The 17,683-nt window shown below is 39.6% G+C and overlaps 1 protein-coding gene across 1 annotated transcript in view; it reads left to right on the top strand.

The window, feature by feature from the left end:
* SGMS1 (sphingomyelin synthase 1) overlaps positions 1-17,683 on the top strand; it is a 149,192-nt gene that overhangs the window by 32,064 nt on the left and 99,445 nt on the right. Inside the window, exon 3 of the mRNA XM_006831113.1 lies at positions 789-792. The gene's annotated coding sequence lies outside the window, so the exon portion shown is untranslated. The remainder of the gene's footprint in view (positions 1-788; positions 793-17,683) is intronic.

Genomic DNA, 17,683 nt, shown 5'->3' with positions numbered 1-17,683 from the left:
AATGTAATACGCCATTTATTTCTTATCTGCTGCTTCCATGAATGTTGATAGTTGATCCAAGAAGAATGAAGTCCTTGACAACTTCAATCTTTTCTCTGTTGATAAGAATGTTGTTTATTGGTCCAATGGTGAGGATTTTTGTTTTCTTTACATTGAGATGTAATCCATACTGAAGACTGTGCTCTGATCTTCATCAGTAAATGTTTTAAGTCCTCTTCACTTTCAGCAAGCAAGGTTGTATCATCTGCATATCTCAGGTTGTTAATGAGTCTTCCTCCAATGCTGATGCCACTTTTTCTTCATATAAGCCAGCATCTCGGATTATTTGCTCAGCATACAGATTGAGTAAGTATGGTGAAAGAATACAACCTTGTCGCACACCTTTCTTAATTTTAAACCATTCAGCGTTCCCATGTTCTGTTCGAACAACTGCCTCTTGGTGGTCCATGTACAGATTCCTCATGAGTCCCTAAATGGTACAAAGAATTAAGCATCTCAACTGCTAGTTGAAAGGTGGGTGGTTCAAACCCACCCTGAGGTGCCATGGAAGAGAGACCTGGTGATGTGCTTCTGAAAGGTCCCAGCCTTGAAAACCCTGTGGAGCAGTTCTATCTGCACACATGGGGCCACCATGACTGTGAATTCGTGTGTACGACAGACCGACAGACAGATCCCTTCTCCTTTTAAACTTGGACAAGAGACCATACACAAAGACAAATTATAAAATGAACTTGTAATGAATATATTGCAGCAAAGATATAAAGTAAATGAAGAGCAGAGTCATGGAGTCCTGTTGTGGCAATGTAAGATAAGCGCTGGACTATTAACCAAACAGGGTCGCTATGGGTCGGACCCGACTTGATGGCACTTAACAACAACAACAACAACAACATTAACCAAAAGGTCTTCAATTCAAACCTACCCACCGAAACCCTATACATGGTTGCTATGATTCGAAACCCACTTGACGGCACTATACAACAACAAAGAAACTAACATCTCGATCCAAAATTTATTAAAAGTGGAATTTAGAAAATTAGATCTAAAAGGAAATTTGTTAAAAGTGGAATTTAGAGAATTAGGATTTAGAGAAAGGGTACACATTTGAGAGACCAACAAGGGATCTCCGTGTTGTGTACAGGAAAAGGTACTCTAACCCTCAGTTAGCATGTCTCTGTATAGGTTTTGAAGAACATTATGGAGTAGTGGTTAAGCACTTGGCTGTTAACCAAAAGGTTGGCAGTTCAAACCCACAAGTCACTTCAGGAGAAAGATGTGGCAGTTGGCTACAATAAGGGTTACAGCCTTAGAAACCCAACGGAGGAGTTCTACTGTGTCCTACAGGGCTGCTACAAATTTCAATCAACTGAGTCCTGCTGTGGCACTGTGGGTTAATGCACTGGGCTGCAAAGTTGATTTGAACCACAAGGTTGGTAGTTCAAGCTCACCAGCTTCTCTTCGGAAACCCTATACAGGGTCACTGTGGGTCAGAACTGACTCAACGGCACTTTAACAACAAACAGTAACAGAGTGCATTAGATTGGTATTATCTTAGCTCTGTGGTGAGCTATCTCCTGGCTTTTGAAGTCAAACTACTTAGATTCTAAGAGGAATTTAAGATATGATCTTGCCCCCATTACTGAATACCACTGTGCTTACCTTAATCTGAAAACATGTGTCAGGCCACACATAAGGCAGATCCATAAGGCCTATTTATATACTCCATGTCCACTATGCATTCTTCTGGTTGCATTTGAGCTCTTTTTCATGTAGATATGTTTTGGTGGGCGACACACTGATTAGCAGATACCAGCATATATAATCTACTTGATAGTTTGTATTCTCACAATCAGATATTAAATTGGCACTTTTCTTTTTGTCACTGTGAGCTTCGTTAACAAACTCTTTCCTGAGTGGTGGTGGTTGTTTGTTAAGTGCCATCAAATCAATTCCAACCCAGAGCATCCCTGTATAGGGTTTCCTAGGAGTAGCTGCTGAGTTTGAACCATCGACCTTGCAGTTCAAACGGCTTTGCAGTCTGGCGCATCATATTTGTGACTCTGTAAGGTTAAGGGCCACCCCTGGACGGTGGCAATTCCAACAAAATGATGCCATTAGTAAAGGGCCCGCTGGCTTCCTGAGCATTCCCTTTCTTCACTGCAAATGCTCTTTGCTATTTGACTTCCAACCCAAAAATGATAACCATCTTAGTACTAGTATCTTCTTTTGCTATTTAGAAAATGTTGGGAATAGTCCAGAAAAATAATGTTCTCCATCCTACTTTGGTGAGTAACAACTGGGGTTTTAAAACTTTGTAAATGACCATCTAAGGTAAAGTTATTGGTCTCTCCCCTTCTGGAGCAATAAAGAGTGAAGAAAATCAAAGATGCAGGTAAACAGGTAGTACAGCAGACTAATGGACCATGTGAACCCCACACTTCATGACTCTAAGACCAGAAGAGCTTTACAGTGCCCCGGTACTACTGCTGACCTGCTGGGAAGGGACTATAATAGGGCATGCCAGATGGAGTGGGAGAAAACTGTGGAACAAAATTCTCAAAATCATGAAGACCAGGCCAACTGTCGGATGGAGACGGTGGAACCCCTGAGATTAGACTTTGAGACATCCTTCAGACCTAGACCTGAACCCATCCCTGTGGCTCAGCTTTCCAAATGATAGGTCTATAAGGTGAACAGTAACATGAAGGGGATGCATATGTGATCAAAAGGGCAGAATTTGCCCAGAGATAAAGCTAAGGAGACAGAAAGAGTAAGAAAGAAGGGCAGATAGAAACAGTAACGCTAAACCCAGGGAGGAAGTAGGAACAGTGCTGTTATGTTATGAAGATTGCAATCAGTGTCACAAAACAAAATGTCTGTAAATTACTGAATGGAAAATAACAGCAAAAAGGAAAGCCCTATGGAGCAGTTGTGCTCTAACACATACCAATCTCCATGAGTCAAAATCGACTTCATGTATGATATGAAACATGAGTGAAAACATATATTTGAATTGAAAAATAAATGTTGAGAAGAAAATGAATATCACCAAGTACTAATTCAAGTTGGAAATATATTCTGCTCAGTTATAGAAATGACTCATATAAACATGAGTAAAGAAAACTAGAGGCCTGGTGTGGCATTGTGGGACAAAGTAATGAACCCCAAGATTGGTTTGAACCAAAAGGTTGGCAGTTCAAACTAACCAGCTGATCTTTGGAAAGAGTCATACAGGGTCACTATGAGTCGGAACTGACTCAACAGCACATAACAACAACAAAGAAAAATGCAGTACATTATTAAAGATTGCCGGTAAATTTACTAATCCATGCTATAGTGGGCTACGTGTTGGGCACAAATCATCAAACAACTTCAGAAGTTCCTGGACCAACGCAGTTATAATCAAAATTTCACAGTAGAATTTTTCACTGGTTTTATGTTAACCAAGATTCTTGTAGATTTGTTAAGTATACTTTTATTTGCTATAGTGTTTTAGGCATTTAGATTTTCAGAAACTAGTATTTAAAGTCCTTTCATGTAAGATAATTCTTGTAATATTCATATATTCCCAGTAATGCACTAAGATGGTTTCCCCCAGTTATCGGCTACTGAAAGTAAGGGATTTGTGTACTATTGAGCAATTGTTTAATGACTACCAGTCCAGTGACTGGGGAAAGTTACATCCATAAATTATTATTAGCATTCACTCAAAGCAACAGAATTCACAGGATAATCTGGAACCTGGTGTCATCTGCTTTAATTATGCCATGGTGTGGTGCTGCGGGTTAATGCTCTGGACTGCAAAGAGGTCGGTTTGAACTTTAAGGTCAGTGGTTCAGACTCACCAGCTGCTTCTCAGAAACTCTATACATGGCCGTTATAGGTCGGAACCGACTCAACAGCACTTAACAACAACAAGAAAAAGGTAATTTCTAAGGGGCATTAGTGGATCAGTGATCAAAGTCTTACTTTCCATGCTGGAGACTGGCCTTCAGTTCCCAGAAAGCGTGCTTCATGCGTAGCCACTGCACATCTGTCAGTGGAGACATGCGTGTTGCAATGAGGCTCAACAGAGTTTAGCAGTTTATAGACCAAGATGGCTTAGGAAGAAAGACTTGGTGATCAACTTCTGGAAATCAACTCATGAAAACCCAATGGATCATAATAGTCCAATCTGTAGCTGATCAGGCAGCATTTCGTTTTTGTGTGTGAGAGGTGACCCTGAGTTCGGGCCAACTTGAGTGGCAGCTAGCAATAAGAAAAAAGGTCATTTCTAGCCCAGAGACTAGTCCAGATCCATGTAAATGTCTTTCCGTGTGTTTGGGCAGTGCTGGGATGGATGGAGGTGGGTCATAGAACAATTGTAGAGTCCTATTCTGGATCTGGCACAGAGCTCCTCCGAAGACTTGGGAGCTTGGACCATCCTAGCACTTTTGGGTTTTGTTAGTTGCAGGATACTAATGCATAAGTGGGAAGTGTGGTCTCCTGTAGGCTGCAGGGAGCTGGGGAAGTTTTCTTTATTTTAATGTGATCTTACATATTTTTAAACCAAATCAGCCTTAGTGGCAGGGAGGATCCTATATGATGTTGTTGTTATTAGGTGCCATCGAGTCGATACCGATCCATAGCGACCTTATGTACAGCAGAACAAAACACTGCCCGATTCTGGGACAACCTCACTTCTGTTGCCACACTTGAGTTCATCGATGCTGCCACTTGGTCAATCCATCTTGTTGTGCGTCTTCCTGTTTTTCTCTGATCCTCCACCTTACCAAGCATGATATCCTTTTCCAGCGACTGGTCCCTCCTGACAATATGTCTGAAGTATGAGAGACAAAGTTTGGCCATCTTGATCTCCAAGGAGCACTCTGGCTACACTTCTTCCAACATGGATCTATTGGTTCTTTTGGCAGCCCATGGCACTTTCAATATTCTCCTCCAACACCATATATGATAGGTTTTCTGTAATAACCCATGGGACTGGTAATGGTTGTGGGAAGGAGAGGCCAGATCCCACTCAGGAGAGATCTCTCGAGTAGACTCTCTGGCATTTGTTGACCACTTCATTGTGAGGAAGTGAAGGTGTGGGAGGAAAGAATGATGACAGTGAACACATGATCATCCTTAGCCTAAAAAAAGAGTGTCTCTCTTTCACATTCTTTTTCTTGCTTTATGCCATTCCTAAAAATATCCTTTTTATCTTGACATATGGTTTGACCTTAAAATTGTACTGATCTAATCTAACCAGGAAATCCTCAAGGGATGCCCAGGTTTTTTTTCCCCTGAAGTGATTTTCATTTAAATAAAAGAACCATTTAAATGATATTGCAAAATCACAATGTGTCTTATTTACTGCTTTTGACTATGATGCATTTAAAGTTTTATTGTGAAAACTTGAAAAATGAGGGTTGGGTATATCTAGTTTTTCCCCTCCTCAATTTTCCTTTTTGTCAGTGCTGTCTGAGCCAATAACCTTTCCTGATCCTCTGGCCCTTGGACCTCTCAGCAGGTTTGGCCTCTGGCTCTCCATGTGTCAGGATGTTAGGTATGGTTGAGGAAGACAAGTTTATAGGCAAATAATAGTAATGTGCTGTGGAGGCCCTTGGTGGTACAGATGGTTTGCGCTCACTATTGTGGCACTGAGGAGCACTGGCAGCATGGTAGGTTAGGATGCTGAAGGAAGATGATGAAGAGGGAAAACTTTTCCTTAAAGCCTCCTCAACTGTGAGAATGAGTGGGTTTGCTGAAACTGACCACTTGTGGCATTTCTGTTACAGCAACACTAGGAGACTCAGACAGGGCTGCAAATCTGTGACTGTACATCAGGCAGTTGAGGGTGAATTCGGAGCTGAGAGGCATTAAATAAACAATTTACTAAAAGAAAACACTATTCGCTTATCAGTCTTTTATTTTGTTCATCAACATACTTGCACATGATGTATTGGGTGATTTTTATTCCCTACCTCCCCTCACAATGGTATTTCACCATTTTCCTCAGAATATTAACACTACAGTATTTAAGATTTTATGACCTGTGTTATCCACATAATTGAGAGATTGCTGAGAATCAAGTTTCTTTATGTTTGCTTCTTAAATCTTTGATAAACATGAGGGTAAGTAAAAAAGTATTGCTACAAAATCATTGACCCCTTTATTAAACAAAAATATCAAAATGTAAAGTTACTGTTTCCTAACATTTCCATCTACATCTGTATACTTCTGAAGGTGCTTTTCCATCTCTCTAGCGTGTCCCTCAAAGAATTTTGCACTCTTGTACTTGTACTACATCAAAATGGCAGTTTGGCATCTTCAAAGAACTCAAATGGAATTTAAAAATTCTTTAGAGTTTTTCAAACAAAAAGAAGTTTGAAGGGGCAAAGTCAGGGCTGTCGGGTGGCTGGAATAAGGTTTACCAATGAAATTCTCATCATAGAACAACCCTTGCTGTTCTCGAAGAATGAGCAGGTGCATTGTTGTAATAGAAAAACACTTCTTTGGCACAATTTTCCTGGCCTTTTTCTCATCAGTGCAGTTTTCAGTTTCCTTAAAATTTGTTCCTAATGCATCCCCATTGATCATCCTGTCGTTAGAGAAAATCTATCAAGATTATTCCTCTGGGATCCAAGTAAACCTTCTGAGCTGACTACTCTGTCTTGAATTAGCCCAGCAGATGCCTTTGTTGTTGTTATTAAATGACATCACGTTGATTCTGACTCATAGAGACCCTATATAGGAGTGGTGGTGATGGTGGTGTGCTGTGGCATCAGTTCCAACTCATGACGACTCTGCATAGAGTTTCCAAGGTTGTAAATCTTTATGGGAACAGAAAGCCTCATCTGTCTCCTATGGAATGGCTGGTACTTTTGAACTGCTGACCTGGAGGTTAGCAGCCCGACTCAACCACTATGCTGCCAGAGCTCCTTGTGTATGGCTCGCCTAGATAGTGGAGCCATTATAGTTTTGGACCTTGCTGTCTGGATCATATTGGTAAGTCCAAGACTCACCCTAGTTACAATTCATTCCATAAAATCGTTACTATTAGTGTCTATCTTGCTTTAAAGAATTTTGGAGAGATCAGTTCTTTGAGCTAGCTGATCTTTGTGCAACACTTTGGGCACCCACTGAGTTGAAAGTTTGCGGAGGCCAAGATGTTTGCTTAAAATAAAAAAATGCCATACTCTGTGATTTCCCAACTTCAGTAGTTGTTGTATCAGTGGTAAATATATGATGTTCCATTTTCTGGACTTCAGTCACGGTTTCTTTGTTCATAAGGTTGATGGTCTTCCCTGTCTTCACTCATCTTTGATGTCTTCCCAGCCTTCTTCAAAATGCTTGATCTATATCTAAAAACGGTTGCTGTAGGTGGGGCAGCATTCTTGCAAACTTGTTGCAAAGTCTAAATGATTTGGAAAGATGTTCTCTTGACTTTTGTTAAAAATATTATGCTGTCCCCAATCTCAAAATCATATTTTTTCCATGGCACAAAAAAGTATCTTTTCTTTCAAAGATACTGAGACAGTTGTGTGACTAAGAGAACTTTTCTGCAGCCATCTACTGATTGCAGCGACATGTTTAAACTTGTTTTCTTTGGAAAAAACCTGTGCATGTTTGAACTGCAGTCGGGCTGCTCTCTGGAACCCTAATTAATAGCAATGCTTTTTTTTTTTTACTTTCTCTCGGATGTAATCAGGTGTTGGACCAGTTTGGGATTTTCTCTTAGACTTTGTAAACATTTGCCACAGGATTTCATAGTGTGTTCTAAGGTTATAGTATTATTTGTGTGAGATAGGGTTTTTGCTAAGCTAGCAAATCCATTTCTTCATTGCTTCTTTGTGAACTGGGAAGAAAAGTTTTCCCAGAATTGCTTTTTTTAAAGCCTTTTCCTCCAGGTAGTTTTCCACTTTGTCCCACTTTGCATTGCTACAGGTCTTTGTGACTTCTTGCTGCATAACACCATGTAATGTACACTTTATCATTCTGCGTAAAACACAAGCCTCGTCCTTGAACCTAAGTTGGTACTTGATCTACCTGTCTGTGTTGTCTTCTTTTTCTTTACTTCGTTTTCTCCCTCATAATTTCCCTGAAAAGCCTTTTAATCATTAAATATAGTTTTTTATTCCATTCATTTGAGTATACTGAAACTAAAATCTTACAGGAAAACAGGTTCATCTTTGAGAGGGCTAATGCTGCACTTTGACCTTTGCTTCTCTTCACTGGCACTCAAGACGAAAATAATCGAACACCAGAATTATTACATTCCTCGTGATTTCTTCCAGGAAATTTTTTTTTTTTTTTTTTTACAGTTATCCGTATCTGTCTGACTTTAGTATTTATATTTTAATAAATGGATTAAATTATGCATATTGTTTTATAGCTTGGTTGGGGGTTGAAGTCGATGTGAACGGTGGATCAGTGACTGTCGCTACATGCCATGGTAACATTTTCATCACCTGGTTAAATTATAACCATGTTTTATGTGTGTTTCTGTCTAAAAGCCATTTTTCAAATATATGTTGTTAATTTTATTTAACATTGAATTCACGGCCAACAACACTGAAGCCCATGCGTGAATGAAGACTATTTAGCCCCCACGTTTTCTCTGTCAGGCACATCGTACTTGAGTTTAGAACACTAGACAGCACTTATACACTGTGCTGGGAGGCCACTGTAAACAAAATGTATAAAAATGTGGAAAGCATGGCACTACATTGACTACACAAAGGCACTTGTTTGAAATAAGACCAAAACATGCCTGCTCTGTGCTTGTCCACAAAGACCAAGAAAGTCCACAAGGACTGATTTTGAAGTTGTAAATACATTTTAGCAAGTATGTGAGTTTGCAAATACTGACTGATGGATAATGAGAATTGACTGACTTTTTGGTGGGGGATGGGAAGCAGTGGTTTTGTTTAGCTGTTGGGGTTACCACTGTCTGCCTTGATATAAATGATGTTATTAAATGCCATTGATTCCAACTTATAGCGACCCTATATAGAGTTTCTGAGGAGCGCCTGATGAGTTTGAACTGCTGACCTTGCATTTCAAACAGACATTGAGGTCAAGTGCTTACCCTACAGCTCCAAACCAGGACTCCATTTATGTAAATTCATATAAACTGAGCAATGAATGTAAATACTTTTGTATAAATATCTTGTTAATGTATCTGTAGGTTAAATTTCTAAGAATTGGATTGCTAGCTGAGAATAAATGTATTTTAAACTTTGACAAACGATTGTTAAATCGTATTCTAGGGAAGTGACAGCATTTTTTTTTTTTTTTTTCCTCTTCACCAAGGCTGCATCTTTCCCACACCCTAACCAGTGCTGCAAGTCACAGGGTTAGCATTTTTGCCAATCTGATAAGTTAAAGGTGCTGTTCCCTTGTTTGCGCTTGTTTAACTTTAATTAGGCGTCCAAGTGGCACAGTGGTTAAAGTACTCAACTGCTAACAAGACGGTTGGTGGTTTGAACTCACTAGTTATTCCTCAGGTGAACGATGTGGCTGCTTGCTTCCATAAAGGTTTTGAGGAAACTCTGAGACAGTTCTCCTCTGTCCTACTGAGTTGCTTTGAATCGGAATCTATTTGATGGCAGTTGAATTGGAATGTTTTCTATAAATTGCCTGCTTCTGTGCTTTTCTTTGTTTTCTTCCTCATCCTTCCTGCCTTTTTTTTTTTTTTTAAATCTCTATTTTTCCCAATAAGGTTTTTGTCTTTTTCATATGAACTTATCTGAGCTCATTTAAAATTCAGGAAATTAATCCCATTTCATTTGTATTATAATATTTTCCCCATGTTATTTTCAGTCTTTTGGTGTTCGTTGAAAACTGTTTTTATTTAGGTAGAGGAAGTATCCTTTTAAAAAAAGAAAGAAAGATGAAACTTGACCAAAATTTCTGTTGGTGTAATGCTCAGCTCTTTATCCCAGGCATCTAGGATAGTACTTGGTTCAAGAAATGCATGTGTAGATTAAGTGGAGACAAGGGAAGAACAAGAGGTGCTAGAGCAAGAAGAAGCAGAACAGAGAGGGAGGGCAGATTCACTATGGGATTCTGTAGTCAACTAGATCTAGGACCAGTGCCCCTTGAGTCTAGAACACTTCAGGTCTCATCTTCATGAGCCTTACTCAGTTAGCTTCTAGACAGCTGAGGTAGAGTCTAAGATAATAGAATCAAAGCATTCTTATGTGTTTTATAGAACATTGAACGAAAACTACTAATGCCAGGTGTTACTTGGTTGACCCTCTTTGTGTTTACATCTTACCTCTCTAGACTGGCCAGGGACAGATAATCAATTTCCTTGTGAGCAGAATATTATTAACAGTATGTATGTCTCCTATTTTTTTTAAAAAAAATAATCTGATTTGAAAATAATAAATCCAGAATGGATTTCCTCTCCCTATTTCTTCATAGGAATGTAGTACTTCTTTGAATATTTTAAATGATTCAGTGTACAAATAGCTTGTTAAACACTATATAAACTAAGTCCAAATTCCAGAAAGGTAATCCACTGGTTCTTTATTTAGTTACTTATTTCTAGAGATATTTGAGGATTTCCTTACAATTCAAATAATCTGTAATCTGAATTAAATATACTTATTTTATTCAGACAGAGAGAAAACCTTTAAGTAATATCCTATAAGGGACAGTATTGAAGTGCAACAAAACTGGATTTGACATAGAGTTTTCTGGATTTGACATAGAGCAGTGCTCCCTGAAAATGGCAATAAATTTTAATTTCTAGTAGGATCACAACCTCCTTTCCATTCCATTTAACATGAAATGTGATATCTAGTGACTTTGTTTACTCTTTGTAGTTTTATGAAAGTAATTGATTCCATTCATTTGAGTTTACTGAAACTAAAATCCTACTATAGGAAAACAGGTTCATCTTTGAGAGGGCTAATGCTGCACTTTGACCTTTGCTTCTCTTCAGTGGCACTCAAGACGAAAATAATTGAACACCAGAACATTGGAAAGGACCAGCTGCTATGGTACTTATTATATAGCATCTCTTCCAGTGCACACTGGTGGAAGAATTAATGAATGGTGCCGTTAATTAGGGTTTTGGTCAAATTCATTGTTGTTTGGTAACGGAAATGTTCTTATTTAACATTGTATAATGAATGAAAGAAAAATGGAAATGTTTAACAATGTGTAAGTCTATCAAAATAAAACTCAGAAATGATTCCTTGGGCATAATAGTTTTGTACCATTTTAACCCACCTTACATTGTTTGCTTATAAAGCAGATTGACTAAGTACTGCTGACAGAAATTCATTTGTGAATTTGCCTTTGAAACTTAATGAAGAATGATAAATGAGTAATACAATGGAATATACTTTAAAAAATGAGTTTCGGAAAGCAAGAATTTCTCTGATTTTGTTATCCTTAATGGGGATGAGTCTTTTGATCTTGGAGGAACAAAGCAAATGAAAGATAAAATTCTAATGCCCAACTTATAACAAGTGTGAAAATATATTTAAGAAAATTTAGCAGCCTTTGGGATATTTTGGGGTTGTTGATGATGTTATTAATGTCATCAAGTCACTTCCAACTCATAGTAACCTGGATAAGCTTTCCAAGGACCTTTTGGTGGGTTAGAACTGCTGACCTTGTGATTTGCATCCAGTGCTTATTTAGAGGAATCTCTTGCTATTGAAATAGAGCATGGAAAGCTGGGGAATGAACTAGAGGGATTTATTCAGTGGTAAAGCACCGGCATGAAAATGGATCTTTCTGCATCTGAGTTTTCTCTGAGTCCCAGTTTTCTGATTTGTAAAAATGGATATTAAAATGCCTACCTCCATGAGTTTGGAGAGTAATAGATGAATTTGGTCCATATTAAGCAAATGTTGTGTTAGTTTTTCAGAAAATATTTTCAGTACTATTGAAGTTTAAAGGGCTTCTTATAACAGAAGGTATGGGAAGGGAAACCAGTTTCGAACTTCCTGGTTTTCAGGCAGGCAGAGTAGAAGGTGACAGTGAATGACTTTGCCCGATGTTGGCACTGTGTCAGATAATTGACCCTGGTTTATGTTGTGTGTCTCATGGTGAGGCCACCAGTCCCAGTGAGGTCAATTATGAGGTCTGAGTGTTTATAGTGGAGTGTTTTCAGTTTCAGGAACCTTCTGCCATTTGTTTGGTCACAACATACTAATTATCCCCATCATGAGGCAGTTGCCTGGGTGGCAGCATTATGAATCGGTCACAACACTTGAGCCAAGGCACTTGGGATCTTTCCACCCAGACCCCGCTGGCCTCGGTGTGGCCCATTGGGAGACTGATTGCATCAGTATTGGTCATAGACAGGCTCTTACAACTGTCCAGAGTTTGATTAGTACCCGGTGCTTCCTGTTCACATACAGATACTGAGCAAACAGCTCACTGCCCCTGTTGTCAATCTTTATTACTTTTCATCTACAAAAATAGTTTCTTGTTTTCTTATTAAAAAGATGATAGTGTACATGCTGATGAGAGTTAACACAGAATACTTGTTCTGTGCCAGGTTCTGTTCTAAGTGCTTTGTATGTATATTGAGTGAATCCTCACAACTATGGACATAGGTGCTGTTGTTACCCACAGTTTACAGAGGCAAAATTCTCCAGCACAGAGCAGTGAAGTAATGTGCTCATGGTCTCACAGCAAGTCAGAAGATCCAGGATTCATTTTTGGTCGGGCACCAGAACCCCTTTTGACCACTATGCTAAATTTCCTCTCCAATAAGAAAGTGTAACCAGAAAGAATATAAAAACATATAATTCTACATCATTCATGACAATAGGGTTCAGTACTTGATTGTCTTGAAATCTTTTTCTTTTCTATATATATATTTTTTGGTCTTCCATTCCATGAAGGCAAATTACCTTTAGAGTTGTGCAGCTTCCTCAGTAATATTTGCCCTTTCAGAAGTGAAACTGTTGAGTGATTTGATTAGTTGTTTAGTTGAGTTCATTCTGTGGCGCCTTGATAGTAGTTGGGGCTCTGGGTTTAGCTTGAGAACTGAATGTGCATTGGTTTTGCAGGAGAAGACATGCTGCCAAAACATTGCAAGGACTTACCAGAACCCCACCCCACCAGAAGACATACAATCATGACATCCCAAACCTGTTTTAGGTAATACGTTGCTTAGAAAACTTGTGCAACTCATTTGGCCTGAACAGCTGTGTAATTTAAAATAATTAAAATTTAAAAACTTTTTAAATTGCCCTTGAATTAAAAGTTGATAAGCCCCTTTGAATTAAAAGCAGATAATTTTTAAATTTAGAATAATTTCATTTTAATATTTAAATGTTTGATATCAGGTTTTGAAATAATCTGATATTTTCTAAAATTATTTTAGGTGTCTATTCTCTGTATTATAGAGCTGTTCAGAATCTGGTTTTAAAAACACACACACAAAAAAACTTTATTGTCTATAAATATTTTAAACCCCTTACAAATGATACTATTCTTTAATTTCCTATCTTCCTTTCCTTTGACACCTTTCCTATAAAGGTGTTAAAGGAAAAGAAGACAGAAGCTTTCTGAAACTTCACACAGATGTCCCAGCAATTTGTTAAATAAAGGTTTGGGATTATGGATAAATTCATTACAATTACCAGTGAATTGGGAGCAGGATGACTGCATATGATAAACACTGAACTGGGAAGCACAAGGTTTCTGCCATCCTTTCCAGGTGAGAAACATGGGGCTTTCTGCTCCCTGGATGATTTAAAGCCTCAGAAACCCTATACAGCAGGGGTGGGGAACCCTTTTCCTGCCAAAATTTATAACATCATTCACGAGCCATGCAAAATTACCAACTTAAAAATTTAGCCTAATAGATTTGGCCAAACATCTAATTAACACACTTTTAATGTGATGGTTCAAATTCACCAGCTGCTCTTTGGAAACCCTATACTTTGGGTAACTATGAGTCAGAATCTGCTCAGTGGTACTTAACAGCTGGGACTCCTGGTATGGCGTGATAGGATAAGCCCTGGACTACAAACCACAGTCTGTTCCTTGGATAACCCTATACAGTATCGCTGTGATTCACAACCAACTCTACAGCACTTAACAACAACAGTGTAATGGCTGGAGCTCTGGTTGCCTTGGCAGGGCCAAACCAAATGATTTCGTCGGCCCCACGTTTCCCACTCCTGCTCTACAGGGTCGCTGTGAGCTGGAACTGACTCTATGGCACTTAACAGCAACCACCACCACCAGTGAACAGTAGCTCCTCACAGCTGGTCCAGCTTCCGCCTGTCGCTTAGTCTGTTCCTTGCTACTGAAGCATCTGCCCTAGGTCCCAAGTCGTGATGCTCTAAGAGGAAGCTAGTCTGTTTTTATGCTTTGCTTTGGAGTTTCCATTTCAAGTACATAGATATTTATTTTTAATTATCATTGCAAGTGGATAATTACTGTTTTCCAAAGACTTCTGTTTTTTCATAAGCTCAGAGAGTAGAAAATTAGCCAACAATACTGCCTTTTATTTATGAGAGAAAAAAATGTACGGAGTGATTTTAACTGCATCCGTACATGTTTGTTAGCACACGAAAGCATAGTCCAGGGATGAAACTATTTCTTCAGAGTTGTGTAGATAGCCTTTTGGATTGCATCTAGAAAGCAGAGAGTCCTGGGCTGCAAGAAGTGAAATTGTTTAGCATGACACTTCTCTAGAGGCAGATCCTATCATACCAGCACTTCCTGGGCCCTAGAACTCATTTGTTTTTAGTAACTTCTTTATGAATCAGCTGTGGAGGTTGGGGGTGGGGGGACTTTTCTGAAGAGAAAATCTGATTTTTCTCATATACCTGTGGAACCTACAGGGTTGCTTATGTAACACTTGTTGCATATTATCATCTTGGGCAAATGGAAAAGGCAGCTTAGCTTCTTCAACTTAGTTATCTTCTAAAGGGAAAACCAAAGCAGTATGATGCAGCTAATGCGATTTTCCCTTTCATAGAAGGTAGGTGAGCTTTTGATCAGATGTGTGTGGAGTTTTGTCATGTTGTGAATAATAAACTGACAGTATTCCCTTTGTCCCCTTCCTCCACTGGTTTAATATTATGGCAGCCTCCTTGTATTTAAGAAGTATAACAGACCACCCATACTTACTCTTGTCCATGCTCTTCAACATCTTCATCTCAGTTTTTACACATGTGTATGTAAGGCAGTGTAAACAGACTTTGAGCACGTGGCCATGTCTCTTGCCTGCTATATCCACAGTAGTGCCCCACACCAAGTGAGCTCTATTTCAGTCTAGGTGTGGAGTGAACCTTCTCATCAACGGTCTGCTGTTTGCCAAGAGTATATAGAACTTGGATCTCTAAAGCTAGGGATCTTAGATGATGAGTCACTTGAAGAGTAGGTTGGGTGCATTTATATAAAAAGAATAAACTCTTTTGCTTTTGACTTTACTGTAGATTCATCTTGAGTAAGTCTGTTCATATCAGTAACCCACCTACTGTTCATATTTCAAACACCCTGTACTTTCTGCGCCCCCGTCTGTGTGCTGAATGATAAGGGCCTTTGACCGATGCACCTTTCCTCATACCAGAGTCCTAAAGGATAGATTCTACTTGTGGGAGCCAGTGAGAGTTGGGGAACCAGCTCTTTGGTTCAGAAGTTGGGGGAGACAAGATATGAAAAATAATGTCCTTGTAGGGGTGGGATGTGGTTCTGTGTAAGAAATGAGACTTCTGAAAACAGCCATGATTGATGGAGCGAGCACCCTGTGTGTATGGACTGCACTCGGTGTTCTGCAGCTCTTCATCCCATTGAATCCTATGAGGTACGCAGTAGTGTCCATATTTTCATACACAAGGGAAACTGGCTTGGTGGTTACTTTCCAAAGTCACAGATGGAAATAAACTCCAGTCCTTTTATTTTGAAACTCATTTACCTTTAAGACTGGACTGCCTTATTCCTTGTTAATCCCTGATTCAAAAATCCCTCTCCTTTCATAGGCCTAATTTTTGCCCCACGTTTTCTTTATATCCCTTGAACTCCTTCCCTTGCAGATGGATGCACATAACCTTCTGAAAGGCAAACATCCCAGTGAAGGAAAATGAACCTTCAAGTGTAAAATGAACTTTGCCTCGTTTTGCTCAACTCCTAGCTGAGAATACCTGGACTCAAAACAATGGGGTTAGAGGTAGGAAAGAGGAGAGAGTAACCCCTTAGGCTACTTGAGGGGTGGCGTTGGGAGCCCCTGTCTGAGGGGTCTAGGAAAACCCAGGGCCTTAAGAAAATGGAGGGAGGAGGGTCAGATTTCATCCAAAGCAAATTTCCCCCTATGATAGTTAAGGTTTTGTGTCAACTTGACTGGGCTAGGACTCTTAGTGTTGTGTTGTTGTTGTTAAGTGCCGCCGAGTCGATTATGACCCATAGCGACCCTGTATAGGGTTTCCAAGGAGCAGCTGGTGAGCTTGAACCGCTGATTTTGCAGTGCAAATGGCTTTGCAGTCTGGCGCATTAACCCGCAGCGCCACATCAGGACTCTAGGTAGATTGGTACCAAGTCATATGGAGATCTCCAAAGAATGCTGGGCCTACACATACTGAAGTGAGGCAAGGAGCTTTCTCCTAATCTAGCACTCTGAATTCAGACTCTTAGCCTCTGAGCTGGGCAGCGAACCATAAGGTCAGCAGTTTGAATCTACCAGCTGCTCCTCTGGAGACAGATGAGACTGTCTGCTCCCATAAAGCTTTACCCCTTCTAAGCCTGTGTACAGGGTCACTCTAAGTCAGAACCAGCTCCACAGCACACAGCCACCACCACCATCAAACTGTGAGAAAACAAATTCTGTTTGTTGCAAGCGTCCACTGTGTGATTCCTGTGGCAGCAGCGCTGGAGAACTGAGATACAGTGTGGCGCTGTAGGGTCAGCACTGGACCGGGAACCACCAAGTCAGCAGCTGCTCCCTGGAAACCCCATACAGGGTTGTTAGGCTTCGGAACCTACTCAACAGCACTTAACAACAAAGATAACTAAGACATTCCCCTTTCTATTATTTTAAAGTTCCTTATCAAAGAAAAGGAGAAAAATCAGTGAGGGGGTATATGGAAACAGCCTATTGTTGGACGATTAATCAGGCAATTAAAGGTAGAAGTCATTTTTAAATGGTATGTATACGCCATAAACATTTTATTATTCTTAGAAGTGAAAGTACTTAGATGTTGTCCATCTTATATAGAATTTTTCTTTGAACGTGATCCTTTGAAATGTGTTCCTTACCATCTCTCTCTCTCTCTCTCTCACTAGCCCCGCCTTAATGTATTCTTGGCCATGTCCAGTCACTAGAGGTGCCAGAATATCCACACTTCAAAGCAGTATTGTACTGAGTCCTTTGACAGTTTTTTCTGTGGTGGTAACTATATAGGCCACAAAACATTTGCCATTTCAACAGTCTTCACAAATACAGTTCAGAGACATTGAATACAAGTGGGCTTCAAAAAATTCATGGAAAAATGGAATTGAAAAATAATGGAGTTTTTCCAGGAAGGATTGGGAACACCCTCATGTGTTCATCATGTTAGTCAACAAATCACCGGTCCTGCGTTTTTCCATCACCCTGAACAGAAAGAAGTTTCATGGAGTCCTACATTTTAAGTAGCTTTTTTTTTCCTCTCCAAATATTGAAGTTGTCTCAACGACCCACCTCCCTTTTCTTTAAAGGTTTTTTATTGTGGATTGAGTG

The sequence above is a fragment of the Chrysochloris asiatica genome, unplaced genomic scaffold (assembly GCF_000296735.1).
Source record: "Chrysochloris asiatica unplaced genomic scaffold, ChrAsi1.0 scaffold00003, whole genome shotgun sequence".
NCBI lineage: Eukaryota > Metazoa > Chordata > Mammalia > Afrosoricida > Chrysochloridae > Chrysochloris > Chrysochloris asiatica.
Note: the sequence above shows the minus strand (reverse complement) of the source record. Positions and strands in the feature narration are given on the sequence as shown.